Raw genomic sequence first — 14,613 nt, forward strand, 5'->3', positions numbered from 1 at the left:
ATATAAAAGGAGATATTTCTGAACCATGATGCTTAATCCTTTTTCTGTGTCACAAAATCCTTTGAAAATATGAAAGTACATGGCCATCCCCACAAAACACATGGCCATGGACAACTTCAGAGACCGGCAAAGGGTAGGCGGAGACCTTCATTGATCTACATCACACCTTCATCCTGCTCTTTGTCCATTCCCACCTGCTTCCTTATCCCCCCTTCCGTAGCACTGTTCCCAAGTGATTCCCTCCCTAACTCATGCCCAGCATGCTAATCTCTATCTCAAAGTCTTCCCCTGAGAACTCCAACCTGCAACACAGACTTGAAGGGGGTGATGCTATTTAAAACTTCCAGCAGAGTTAGAGAACAAAAGACCTGAACATTTTTAAAGATGCCAGTTTAACACTGTACTCACAAAAACTCATGTTGGGAATACAATGATGGCTCCATAATAGTGTAATGGCTCCATTACTCTATTAGTGTAATAAACCTCATTAACTATACCCAAAAAAATCATATAACCTCAAGAGATGCCCACTAGCATGTTTAACAAAATATAACTTCTATTATTGAATCTCTAAACTATTAGTGGTATGATTTCAAAACCAGCTCAAAATTGGTCCTGTCCTGTTTTTAACAAGAATCTGAGTTCTCTCTCTCTCTCTCTCTCTCTCTCTCTCTCTCTCTCTCTCTCTCTCTCTCTCTCTCTCTCTCTCTCTCTCTCTCTCTCTCGTCCTCATTTCCAAGATGACCAAGAAAAGAAGGAATAACAGTCATGTCAAAAAAGGCCGAGGCCATATACAGCCTATTCGTTGTACCAACTGCACCAGGTGCGTGCCCAAAAACAAGGCCATTAAGAAGTTTGTCATTGGAAACATAGTAGAGGCCACAGCCGCTAGGGATTTCTCCAAAGCGAGTATCTTAGATGCCTTTGTGCTTCCCAAGCTGTATGTGAAACTGCATGGCTGTGTGAGCTGTGCCGTTCACAGCAAGGTAGTCAGGAATCATTCTGGTGGAAGCCCAGAATGATTGAACACACCCACCCTGTGTTCGATATGATTTATACCTAAGAGTGCTGCCTCACAACTTCCACCAAAGTCCATGTAAGAAGCTAAGTCTTTAAAGAGTGAAGAAAAGTTCTCTGGAGGGAAAATAAATGGGAATTGTACTTCAAGAGAGAGAGAGAGAGAAAGAGGGAAGGGAAGGGAAGAGAGGGGAAGGGAGGGGAAGGGGAAGGGGAAGGGAAGGGGAAGGGGAAGGGGAAGGGAAAGGGGAGGGGGAGGGAGAGGGGGAGGGGGAGGGGAAGGAGGAAGGGGAAGGGGAAGGGGAGGAGGAAGGGGAAGGGAAGGGGAAGGGGAAGGGGAGGAGGAAGGGGAAGGGGAAGGGGAAGGGGAAGGGGAAGGGGAAGGGGAGGAGGAAGGGGAAGGAGAAGGGGAAGGGGAAGGGGAAGGGGAAGGGGAAGGGGAAGGGGAGGGGGAAGGGGAAGGGGAAGGGGAAGGGGAAGGGAAGGGAAGGAAAGGAAAGGAAAGGAAAGGAAAGGAAAGGAAAGGAAAGGAAAGGAAAGGAAAGGAAAGGAAAGGAAAGAGTTCCCTTTTTTGAGACTACAGACCAAAACCATAAGTCATGCAGCTAAAGCATGTGCAAAGGAGAGAAATTTGACCACCAGCTGCACCTGGAACCAAAGTCTTGCCCTTTCCTAGAACCAAAGGACCTGGACATGACGAGTGTCTGTTGTGCAGGAACATGTGGTGCTGAAGCTCCTTACCATGTCTTACCATAATAGCCAAGTCCCAATGTTCCCCAATTGAAACCTGCACTGCCCATACTTCCCCATACCATTCTGTTTCTCCTAACCTCTAATCTTCAATCTTTGCTTTTAAAAATTCTTGATTAAAATCCACCAGAGAGTTCTGGATTTAAGGGGTAACTTCCTGTTCTCCTTGCTTGGCACCCTGCAAATGAAAAGGTTTTAATTCCTCCATTGCTAACTCTGATGCTCAGTGTTCATCTTTGCTGTGCATCAGATGGGCAGGTCCTAGTTTGGCTTGGTTCGGTAATAGTAGCAAAGTAAATATTTTCTTAACTTTATAAAAATATATGACTCCAATCAAATATCCTCATTATGCTTAATGATGACACACAGAAAACATTCTCTTTAGAGTAAGGAAGAAGATCAAGATTCCTAGGATCATCACCATAATTTGATATTGTTCTCAATGTACTAATCCAAACAGAGGTAGATGATAGAAAGAAATAAGTCATATAAATATTGGAAGGGAAAAGACAAATTTTAAATTGCAAATAGAGTATTTTCTTTACCAAGGTGACCCAGAAAAACTGACTGAAATCCATCTTACACAGTAGTAAATTACAAAATTAATATACAAAACTACCATTAAAGCATTATAAAATAAAAATTTCATTTAAAATAGCAATTTAAAGAAAAAAAAAAGACCTAATTAAACCCAATAACTAAAAGTATTCATTATTATACCTTATTTATTGAAGAACAGAAAACAATATTTATATAAATTAATAAACAAACCACACTTATGTATAGAATGACTTGCCACATCTATGTACTTATCATGCATGGAGTGCCAAAAAAATTAAAATACCAACAAGATATGAAATTAGGCATGAAAACTGTACATTTTGATTGCAAAAAAATAAGGGAGAGAGTCTAGAAATTTCTAAAGAGAACTCATAATAATTAAATAGCTCATTAATATATTTAAAAATCAATTAAAAAGACAAATATGAATAGAACAGAAAAAAAGTAAAATAAATAAGTAAATAAAAACCTAAGTCATATAAGAGTTTATTTTATGACAGAGGTAACATTTCAAATCAGTGGAGAAAAAAAATATTACTCAATAAAATTATCTTAGAAAACTACATAACCTTTTGGAAAATTATCTACCTTAATGTTTACAAATGAATGAAGCATGGAAACACACAAACACATCATACCATAAATTTTTAAAAGAAAAATAATGAAATTTATATTATCAGAGTTCAGATGACCTTTGGAAGTTGGACAAAAACAGATAAGCAATAGCAACCTTTGTACTATGCCTCAGACACAGAAGGTCCACTCCAGCTTCAAAGCTTTGCATTTCCCTTGGCTTTTCCTAGACTTCTCCTACCCATCCTGCCCCAAGTAGCCTCAAGGTTTTCTCACATCCTTCATGTTTTCATTCAAATGTTATCTTCTTAGTTCTGAAATTGTAATCCACTCTAATCTCCCTTTTCCCCTATTCCTTTTTCCTGCAGTAATTTTTTTTTCTTAGAACTTTTAATCATCTAACATATGGTATTTTATTTATTTGTCTTATTTATTATCTATATTCCTCAACTAACCTGCAAGCTTTATGAAAGCAACTAACTTTTTCTGTGCGTTTCACTTGGCAGCACCTACAAAACTACCTGGAGCATGAATGAAGGAAATAATGAATTTTTTTAAAAGATCAAAGGAGCAGCCCAGCTGGCATGGCTCAGGGGTGGAGCACCAACCTATTAACCAATAGGTCACAGTTCAACTCCCAGGCAGGGCACGTGCCCAGACTGCAGGCTTGATCCCCAGTGTGGGGAGTGCAAGAGGCAGCCGATCAATTGATGTTTCTCTCTCCCTCTCCCTTACTCTCTGAAATCAATAAAAATATATAGTTTTTTTAAAAGGTCAAAGGTGTAAAAAGCCTAGAGAAAAGGGTTGTAATTGAAGTCAGAATGGGGAAAATGACAATAGTGCTGTAAGCTGTGAGAGACCAAGTTAGGCAAGCAGATAAAAATCAGAATGTCATCATCAATGACTTTTTGGCAGAATAGTTTAGGAGACAATTCTCCATGGTTCTCTTATTTCTACATGTTTTACTAGCAGAGATACTAGCAGTCCTTTATTCTATTGTAAAATGTAATCAAGTGTACCTGTATAGTGAACAGATTTAGCGGATCGAGTATTTAACTCTGGAGCAAAAGACAGGTTTGCTTACAACTTTGGAAGATGAAGATAGTGAGTCTCACCTGGAGAAACATGCAGGCATGCTTACTGCCCATTATAATAAAAAAAAACAACACAAAAACAAAAAACTAGAGACTCAGTGCACAAACTGGCCTGCCCCAGGGGATTCCCCATGGAGAGCAAGTCTAAGTGGCAGTGGGACATCCTTAGTCCTGCAGGAGAGACTCCTGCCACCATTGCTATGCTCGCCAGCCGGGAGCCTGGTTCAGGATTCAGGGCTTCTGGCTGAGCAGCAATCTTTCTCTGGGAGCACACCAACAGGGATCAGCTCCTGCTCTGAGCATCTTCTCCCTGGTGGTCAGTATGCATCATAGCTACCATCTTTCCTCTGGTCAATTTGCATATTAGCCTTTTATTATATAGGATCGGGCTCTCTGTGCTCTGAATTTTTCTCTTGTGATGCCATCCACTTAGTGTACAGATGACAACAGGGCCCTTCTTGGTGTTCTTGAGAATTGGGGGTTGGGGAATAGGTGTAAAAAATGCTGATACTCTGGTTGCTGCAAATACTGTGAATAATATATTTTCCCTTATCTCTGAACCAGGAGTCTTGGTCACCTGTCAGCATCCATAAAATGATAGCAGGCTAATTTATTAGTGTGCAAGTATGGTAAAATTCAATACCATTTTACAATTCTAGGTGGAGAAATGCCAAAATAACAGGATTTTGAACAGATACACTAGCATTAGCAATAGTTGAGTCATTTATTTCCACTCAATACAATACTAAATTACATCTTAAAACATCATTCAACTTCTTTCACCTAAACAATATTCATAAATGCATAACATTTATGTAGGGAAGTCCACTACAATCATTTATCTGGCTATCACAACTCCTAGCTATAAGCAATGGACTTACTCTGGCTAGGCATATGATCTCAGCAGAAGAATGAGAGATATGGAGAGCAGAATTTACCAGATTATCTGAAATACAAAACGTAGCTGTTCCAACTAACCCATAAAACATGGGGGGGGGGGGAGTGCTTATTTTTGTATGCCACTGAAGTTTTTATATTGTTGTGTAGCAATAGTTGACTGATACAAGACCCAGACTATTACCACTGTCAATGTAATAAAATATTATTTCTCCCTTATGTAATATTCTTGAGGGAGGCAATATAGGGCTAATGTTGTGGCTCAGTTACACAATATTACCCAAGGACAAAAGCTCCTGCCATCTCATTGTTCTAACTTCCCCCTAAAATCATTCTTATCATTCCAAAATATGGAATAGAGAAAGGGTGATCAATACAATATACTTTCCTTTTAAATACATCCCAGGTTTTGTACCCATTGGCCAGATATTAGTCATGCGGTCACACCTAACTGAAAAGAAGATAATAAAAGTTCCTTATATAGTTAAAAATCAGTAGCTACATCTCTCTTAAAGGAGAGAATAAAAACTTGAGTACAGCTAGCATTAGCCATTTATTCATATAGCAACCCTAATATTCTGAGAACCTCTCTCCTTCTCATAAGATATTTTGATTACCTCCATAAGGGAGAAAGTTCCAAAGCCCTACTGGTTACTGTACCCAGCTAAAAGTCTCTCCCTTCTGGATGTCTGATGCATTCCATTAAACATGGATATGGAGCCTCATGGTTTGGCACCCTACACACTAAAATATATGTTTATGCATTCCCAACACACTCAGTAATCAAGGTGTGTGAAAAAGGTGAATACAGAAATTAAACAAGGAGGATTGGGAAGCATACAACAGTCACTGGGTCATGGCAATAACCAAATCCTACTAGTAGGAGTTATAAATATTCCCTGACCCAACAATAAGGTAATTCTTTTTGGTTGGTCTCATTGGAAACCCTTGATCCTGCTTTCTGGAAAGAAATATGCATTTTGCTCCAAAGTCCTTATTCTACCCCTTGAAAGGTGCTTTACTATCTTTTGTCCTCGCTTACAATGAATAGGGTAGGGATTGCAGGGATTGCTCTTCTTAGAGACCGGAATGTTTTTGCTGGTCTGGATTTGGCAGCCTGGGAATTTCCTAGGGGGTTAAATAATTACAGGCTTTCCCAGGCTGTGTTGATGTTCTTTACCCATACAATTCCCTCAAAACCTTAGCAAGCTTCCAGGCAATTTGTTTTGGATTAACTCCATATGTAAGTTAACTATAACCAAAGATCTAATCTGGATGTAGTCTTTAAGACTAAAGATGCTTGTCTTTTCCTCATTATCCTGTGTGGCTTGCTAACCCCCTCTCTGGATGGAAGGTACATCCAGGATATCGGAATCATTTTGTTTGGGTGGAAAATCAATACCCTTAATTTGATTTTGCCTCTGGTCTGGCTCCCAAAATTTGGCAGGGCATTGAGCTTATCTCTTACGAAGGCCATGGCTTTGAAGCTACCAATTACAATTGCTTTGGTTTGAAGTACAGAATTAGTTGACTTTTTCAAAACTTCAAGGCCTCAAATTATAGGACTCACAGTGAAATTATTTTGCTAACCTGACACAAAGAGCCTCTCTTAACAGAACTGTATTCCTTTCCACCTCTGCTTGCAGACTGGCTAACTCTACCCTGAGTTCATCATCTCTGTCAAAGGATTTCGCCGGGAGAGCATGAGGCAGCCAACACACATCAGCTTTCCTATGATCTCCCCTAATGTTATTTAGGGTCTCAGTTACCATGCGGCCTGTCTTCTAAAATAAAGCAAGCAACTACTGTATCAACGCTTTGGCTCAGCATATCAGAGTTCAATCAGCTTTAACCTCCAGTATCTATGCCTCTGCTTCCTGCTTCCTGCTTCCCAACTGCTAACCATATTATGCCACATACGTAGGTCATGCCACTTCATACACCCAGTTTCTGGTATCAAATTCTATTTTAATTACGATGTTGATTTGGAATGTGTAACAGAGACTCAAAGGTAATACATAAAGGAATTAGAGGTTTGGTCCTTTCACATTAAGGTCTGGAGGTCCAGGGCACCCAGGCCTTTCTATCATATAGCCCTGTCATCTGTCAGATATTGCTCTTATCCACATGGTGCAACATAAGGGAGGGATGCCCCTCTTATCACCACACTTTTCAAAGCGGCAGGGTGGGGAAAGGTGGCAGAGGGGCATCCCTTCCTCTCTTTAAGAAAGGTCTGGAAGCTGCATCTCCAAAGGAACCTGGGAAATGTAGTCTTTACATTATAGCCACATGTCCTGCTACAAAACAAGAGTCCATTCATTATAGGAGAACAGGAAGAGCATGGTGATCAGGGGACAAAAAATAGTCCTTGCCACAAACTCAAAACAAGTGGCATCATTTATTTGGATCTAAGATATCAGGGGTCTTGTGAACCAATATTTATAACAATAAAAATGAAGTTGAGTAGAAATTATTTTAAGAACAGTTGTTGGTTTAATAATATTTACAGAAAAACGTACAAGGTATAACATCCAAATTACAAATTTTGGTATAAATGGATGTAAATTTAGTTTGCTTTTCACATGTTAGGCATTTGATAGATAGTTGTTGAATGAAAGAATGAAATGACCAATTAACAAATACTGAGAACTTGCTGAGACCATAAAAACTGTAAGACACCAAAGAGATGTTTTTAAAAAAGTATGACATATATTCCCATAATAGAAGAATTTATCAGCATTTTACTTGATGATACTTGTGAAAGTGTTAAATACATCTAATAAAGGTATAAAATAATAATATATAAATAATTAATATAATAATAATGTATAAATAATAAATATAATAATCAAGCCTTTTTAAATGTCCAATGCTTATCTATAAAATAATGCTTTTCTAAATTTGAAAAGTGTTATTAAAATAACTAAAATTTTAAGTAAAATACAACACTTAGATATCCTCTTTTTAACTTGCTCTGAATAGTGACAGTTACTCAAAGGGCAAATTAATTAATTGGTACTTTTTTTAAGCCTTCCAAAAGTTTGTTAGAAAGAATGTAAGTATTAAAAAAAATCCCCATGGATATGAACATAAACTGAGATTTTCAGCCCTGGTACAAGGTGGAAGGAAGGAAGGAAGGAAGGAAGGAAGGAAGGAAGGAAGGAAGGAAGGAAGGAAGGAAGGAAGGAAGGAAGGAAGGAAACGGAGGAGAAGGAGGAGAAGAAACACAAAATCCAATATTATGTTAACATTTTTTCACTCATTTGCACATTGAAAGTGTCAATACTAATTTAGCCAAAACATACAGACTCTCAAGCAACAATGTACTCCATGCTAAGAGATATAAAAGTTTAAGGATCAAACAATTCCAAATGTACAGGCTTTAAAAACCATCCTACAGCATTTACTAGTTTTAGCCAAGATGCATTTGGAACAATGACAAGTGATCACTTATGTACAATAACATGAAGTAAATTTTTTGAAAAATAAAACTTTAGTGAAACAATCCTGAAGAATATACCAGAGGAACAATATGTTACTAGTTTAAGTTATCAACCAATTAGTTTCAGTTGGTTTGAGTCCATGTTCTAAAATGTAAAACTTATAGTTATGTACTTCAACAGCTTCCTAGCATGTCAGTATGTATGTTATGAAGAAAATGAGACATAGGTGACATGTTTTTATATATCACAAATGCCTAAGACCTTGGCAGTGTTATGAAAGTCGGAGAGATGTTTCATGCATAAGATTATTGCCTTCGCTGACTTAAAACTCTCCCATACAGTGGTAAATATCAGCCCTTAATGAATTCTTTAAGAAAACAAACAGGTTGAAAAATAGGTTAAAGGAGGAAAATGCAGCATCTGCCTTCAGAGCTATCAACTCAGGAGTTCTCTTAATTAGAAAATCTTGCAGGGTTATTTTTCTATCTCAAGTTCCCATGAGGACAACATTCCTTACTCCAACTCTGGCATTTTCCTCATCATCCCTGTCTTGTGAATCATTATCTAATCCATCTACAGCTGGTAAATCTACATCTTTATCACCTCACGTGTTGTCATCTCAGAGAAACAATACAAATTAGCCATATCTTCATCTGAAACATCTTACCAGCCTTTCCAATTATTCAAGACCACACAAAGCCAATTAAGCTTTACCCTGCCTTCTGTTAGCCTTGGCCATGATTGGGCAGCTTCTCCTTTTCCTAAATAACATAAACTTGATCTCTCAGTTCTTGTGTGCTTAGAATCACTTGGATAAATACTGTGAAAAATATCAATTTCATTAAAATGATCACTTTCTCCAAGACAATTGAATATAGTTTGGATTTTTTCAAATTTACATTAATGTCTTTACTGTTTTCAACACAAAATCCAATTCGGGTGATTGCACCATTTTGCAGAAGCAGGCTGCACCATGAACAGGGCCTGGGTTTCTGGTGAATGTGTGGGTGGGCAGTGAGTCCATTCCCATGGTGACCCCTTCTCACCTCCCTCAGCACTGGAGTGCCACTCATGTCAGGGGGATGAGGAAGTGTAGGGGAAGAGGAAATGTAGGGAAAGGTAACAAGGGCAGAAAATGAACCACATCCATGAGCGTGGGAATGAGGTGTGTGTGGGAGCCAGGGCTGGTGAACTTAACTGGTATTTTTATGTAATTTTTACATTATAGCAAATAAATACTCTATACTTAAACTTTTATTGAAAAGTAATGAAACATTTAGAACAAAATTGTGACAAATACTTAAAGTTAAAATGTTTTCAATTTAATCAATAAGAAATAAATGAACTATTTGTTTACAAGCATCTAAACCATTTGTGCATTTGTATGAATAATAAAATAATGTGTTTATAGTTTTGAGAAAAGCAAACTTGAAGCAGTGCTTTTTTAAGGTAAAGTATTCTCATTTTCCCACAAATGTTTCTCTCTTCTATCCTGCCACCTGAGAAGCGGAATTTAGCTTTCACCACAGCCCTTTTTTAGGAATGCATGGTTGTAGTAAAATGCTTGGTTTAATCACTAGGGTACATGACACATTCATATTGTTCCCACAAAATAACACCTTAGGAGAAATTACACATCTTTATAAAGCTTTTCATATCCCTTTTCTATCCATAGTTTTAGATATTTGGGAATTAACACATTTGGAACAAAATAAATTAAGGACAATAGGCACAGAAAAACAATTGCTCATTATCTGCTATGCCACACCATTTTTTAAAGCCTCTTTGATGACAGTAAATTTTTTGTTCTTTGAAAGAAGTCATTTAGTGCTCTACTGGGCATACAAAATAAGTAACAAAGCTGAGAAACCAAAGGACTTGTATGCATGCATAAAAGCATAACCAATGGACACAGACACCAGGGGGGTGACGGCATGAGGGCGGGGCGGGGGAAAGAAGGGCAATGGAGGGATAAGGACACACATGTAATACCTTAATCAATAAAGAAAGAAGACAAAAAGATGAAAGAAAGAAAGAAAGAAAGAAAGAAAGAAAGAAAGAAAGAAAGAAAGAAAGAAAAAAAGTATGTGTTTATATGTAAAAAAAAATACATGTTGCTGAAACTAATCTGGGAAAGATGTCAAGTTAGGTATCTTATTCCCCTCAGTCCAACTCCAGATTCCCATTAACATGAACAAAAGTACATAAAGTAGGTCAAACATTGTATGAATACTGGAAACTTCATGCCAAAAAGTAGACTTTCCTTTAGAAATAACGTAAGTGTAATGAATGAAAGAAAACTAAGTGCTGATTCCCAATATTTTATCACCGTAAAATAGTTTCCATCTTTATTTGCTTTTAGATTTTTCTAAATACATATTTATAAGTAAGATCCAGACATTCCTTCCATTTGATTTACAAATATGGCCATTTTACATATTGTTTTTGCAATGACACATAATAAATTATAGCTCCTAATCCCAAATCAACATATTTCAAAAAGTAATATTTAATTATATTAAAAAACACTGATGAAGTCCACTGGAATCACATTAGTTATGCAACATTTCATAGCTTGGTCCTACTCTTAAAATCAAATTTTATGCTCAATATAAGTTTGTACGAGGTGAATTGGTATAAGATTTTCATAAAGAAGAGTTTATAGTTGAAAATTGCATAAAATTTCAGCACCACAGTCAGCAAAATAAACTAACAAGTGAAGAATGCTGATGGCCTGGTAAGAATACAACCATAATATATCATTAAATAAATTTAAAGCAGAAAAATTTCTAGGAAGTTCCTACTTAGATTTTATACTGAGATATATAGATTAGGTATTTCCATTACAATATTTTACCATTAATATAGTTGTCTAAGATTTTTATATTCTCAAAGATACATTTATACTTTCTCACCAAATTTTAGGCAAAACAGTCTGTGAGTCTTTCAATTAAATATGCCCTATTGTTTCAGCAAAGCTAATAAAGAGTCATCTTGTTCAGATAAATAACTCTAGAGCAATTAGCTAGTCCCAGCTGATGACTGATTTTATAATATTAGTTGAATTTTGGGTGGGATGCATGGAAACCTACCAGAATTTTCCTAGGCTCTTTGCCAGAGAGAATTCTTGTCAAGAAAAACAGTACTGTGATTTCAACTTTGAACTCTGAACTGTACATTGTGTGAACTTGTCAAATACTCAGCCCACAAATAACCTCATGCTCTTTCTGAAAATCTTGCCAAATGCAATGAATCTGATTTAGTGGAAAAAAAGTGTTTAAGGCCAAGAAAAATACACACATTGTGTATAGAGTGTCAATAATTTTGGAAATATTAGTTTACCTCGATTCATGATTTCACTTTAAAAGAATGCAGTGATGTTTCTGCTGAAATATTTTTACCATAATTAGTTCGTTTCTCTCCCAAGGAAACACTGTCTTCATATATTACTACATTTGAACATTATTTTCTTAGAGTAATTATTTCAGATGGTTAAGACATGATACTAATAAGGTCAAGGTTTCTGATTCTATACCCATTCACATACAGATCACTTAAATTATTAAAATTACATCCTATGGCCTAAATCCTGCCCACATCACTTTATAGGTCAAATAAGGCCCCTCTACTACCTCCTTGGCTGTGCATGAACCCCATGGTCCTGGAGCTTCAATAAAGTTTTCTTTTCATTGACTGGAACAGTAAATATATGTATGACCTAAATATACCAATTAAAAGACAAAGAATGGCAAAGTGAATTAAATACCGTGGACTAATTATATGCTGTTGGAGGAGCTAAAAGAATAATTTTTCCTCCCACCTTGTAAGTTCTTCTGGCTGGGCTAATAATAAAATTAGCAGAGACCGATTAACAGGAAAAATTATATAACATTATTCTATGAATAGGCAAGTTTGGAAAATCCCACACTATGCTATGCTGAATCCCTAAAAATTAAAGTATAAATGTAACCTAATGCTAATATAATATGTAACCTAAATTCATATATTCTGGCTTTTAGATTTATTTTTTATGAAAAAGAATAATAGCAGATAATCTTTAATCTTTTTTTAGTTTCCACCTTTTAGAAAATTGTTAGTGAACTCCATATCCACAATCTTTCAGAAAACATAGCAAAACATAATATAATGGTCATATTAAACATTAACACACAAACACACAGAATAGCCCAGCCACTGTGGCTTCAAGGCTGAGCATCAACCCATGAACCAGTAGGTCATGGTTTAAATCCCAGTCAGTGTTGCAGGCTTGATCCCCCATAGCAGGAGTGCAGGAGGCAGCCAATTAATGATTCTTTCTCATCATTGATGTTTCTATCCCTCTCTGCCTCTACCTTCCTCTCTTTGAAATCAGTAAAAATATATTAAAAAAAAATAAAGAAAAATAATGGCTAATAAAAATAACACTTTTTTTCCTTTCATAATTTGCTTTAAAAATAACTGAAGTAATCTCTATTAAGTAATTATTGAATATATTTAGGTAAACAAATGTGGAAATAGTTTTTATTTATTAACATGTTAAATGTCAGACTAATGTTTCTAAAAAATCAAACAAAAAAACAATAAAGCTCTAGGTACTCTGTTAACTGTCCTTGATGCTGTTGGTAAAGAAGAATAATTTGAATAATTTTCCCTCTATCCTTCTAGATTACTGGCTAAGACACCCTCCCCTTCCTCCCCCCATGTAATGAAAAACATATTAACAGGAGAAAAATAAAAGTTCAATATTCTGTATACCTCCTTTATATAAAAGTTGGACTCAGGAAAACTGAGTAACTCCCAAGCCACCACCTTAAATACCATCTCCAGCTATAGATAAGTAAGATGTTGTGGTGGGGGGGAGGGGAGGGGAGTGGTCAGTTATGGGAGGTTATCAGACAAAGCAAGGTAAACAAGGATAAGAATGTTATTCAGACTTAGCTCATTGACTCTCCATTGATGAGAGTTTCTAGAGCTTTAACCCTCCTCCCCTTCCTGTTATGGAGAGGGAGACACCCTTAACAAATAAGAGATTTCCCTTATAAATGTAAATATTCCTGACAAAAGGGTAGCTTCTATTAAGTGTTCAGAGCTTTTCTGGCATCTGCTGCTTCTTAAAAATAATCACTTCATGATACTCCTTATACCAAAGAGATGTATTTGGGATAGCAAATTATGGTCCCTTTCACTGGTCAATTTTATTAAACATACTAATATTATAAAATTTTTAATATATATATATAGCTATTGACTAAATGATCCTTTGTATTTGGACCAAAATGTAACTTTATCTGTAAATTTACACACACACACACACACACACACACACACACAGCATTTCTCCAGAGATCAACTTTCTTTCAGCTTGATTACCAGACATTTTCACTTTAACTTAAGAGTATGCTATTTTTACACAAGATTATAATCATCCCCCAGTGTAAAATCACTATTCAGGCCATTCAACTCTTGTGTGTGTGTGTGTGTGTGTGTGTGTGTGTGTGTGTGTGTGTGTGTGGTTTTCTTTTTTACAAACAACTGCACAGTAAAGGAAATGTTTTTAAACAGTGAATATGTAACAAGGCAACATGTGATTAAAATTCAATACATTATCTCTTTCACATTTTATTACTGCAGGTGCAGAACACAACTGTTCAGAGACCTGCTAAGGGCAAAGTTCCCTTTCATCGACAACAGCTCTGTTTACACACCTGTGTTTACAGAGATTCTAAATGAAAAGACCTAGGAACACATAGTGGAACAAGAAATAACACTAAACACTGTCTTCACAGAAGCCTAAATCAGTCCTTCCCCAAAGAAAGGAAGGAAAAAAACCCTTGTATCTAGCAAAGGTATCTCCAGAGATGGATGTGTTCTCAAAACTTTATGTGTAGTAATAAATGCATTAGATTATAAAGGGAAAATATTTTTATCAGCCCCTAAAACTGGTAACTCTTGTTACCAAAAACAAGAGTTAAGAATTTGCTCTGTGTCATTTGTTATACAGTTATCCTTTCAATTCAATAGGTATGTATTAAGTACCTATTATTCATTCAACAAATAATTATTGCGAGCCTACTGTATGGTATACAATGGAAAAAAATCATGAGAAGTTATAGGATAGGCCTTGCAAGATGTAAAAAAAAAATGACATAGAAAATAAAAATGCTAAGTTCAGCCTGTAATCCAATTACTAATACAAGGCATACGAAACACCAGCTCCCCAAGATAATTCCCAAAACTATGACAATTCAAAGAGAAGTAAAGAGAGGTACACTGATGCA

General features: G+C 36.5%; 1 protein-coding gene and 1 pseudogene across 1 annotated transcript in view; both read right to left on the reverse strand.

Annotated features, from left to right (window-relative positions):
- CFAP299 (cilia and flagella associated protein 299) overlaps positions 1 to 14,613 on the reverse strand; it is a 522,006-nt gene that overhangs the window by 448,262 nt on the left and 59,131 nt on the right. The gene's annotated exons all lie outside the window — the stretch shown is intronic.
- Positions 8,849 to 9,342, reverse strand: LOC118708828 (annotated as a pseudogene).

The sequence above is a fragment of the Pipistrellus kuhlii genome, unplaced genomic scaffold (assembly GCF_014108245.1).
Source record: "Pipistrellus kuhlii isolate mPipKuh1 unplaced genomic scaffold, mPipKuh1.p scaffold_m20_p_1, whole genome shotgun sequence".
NCBI lineage: Eukaryota > Metazoa > Chordata > Mammalia > Chiroptera > Vespertilionidae > Pipistrellus > Pipistrellus kuhlii.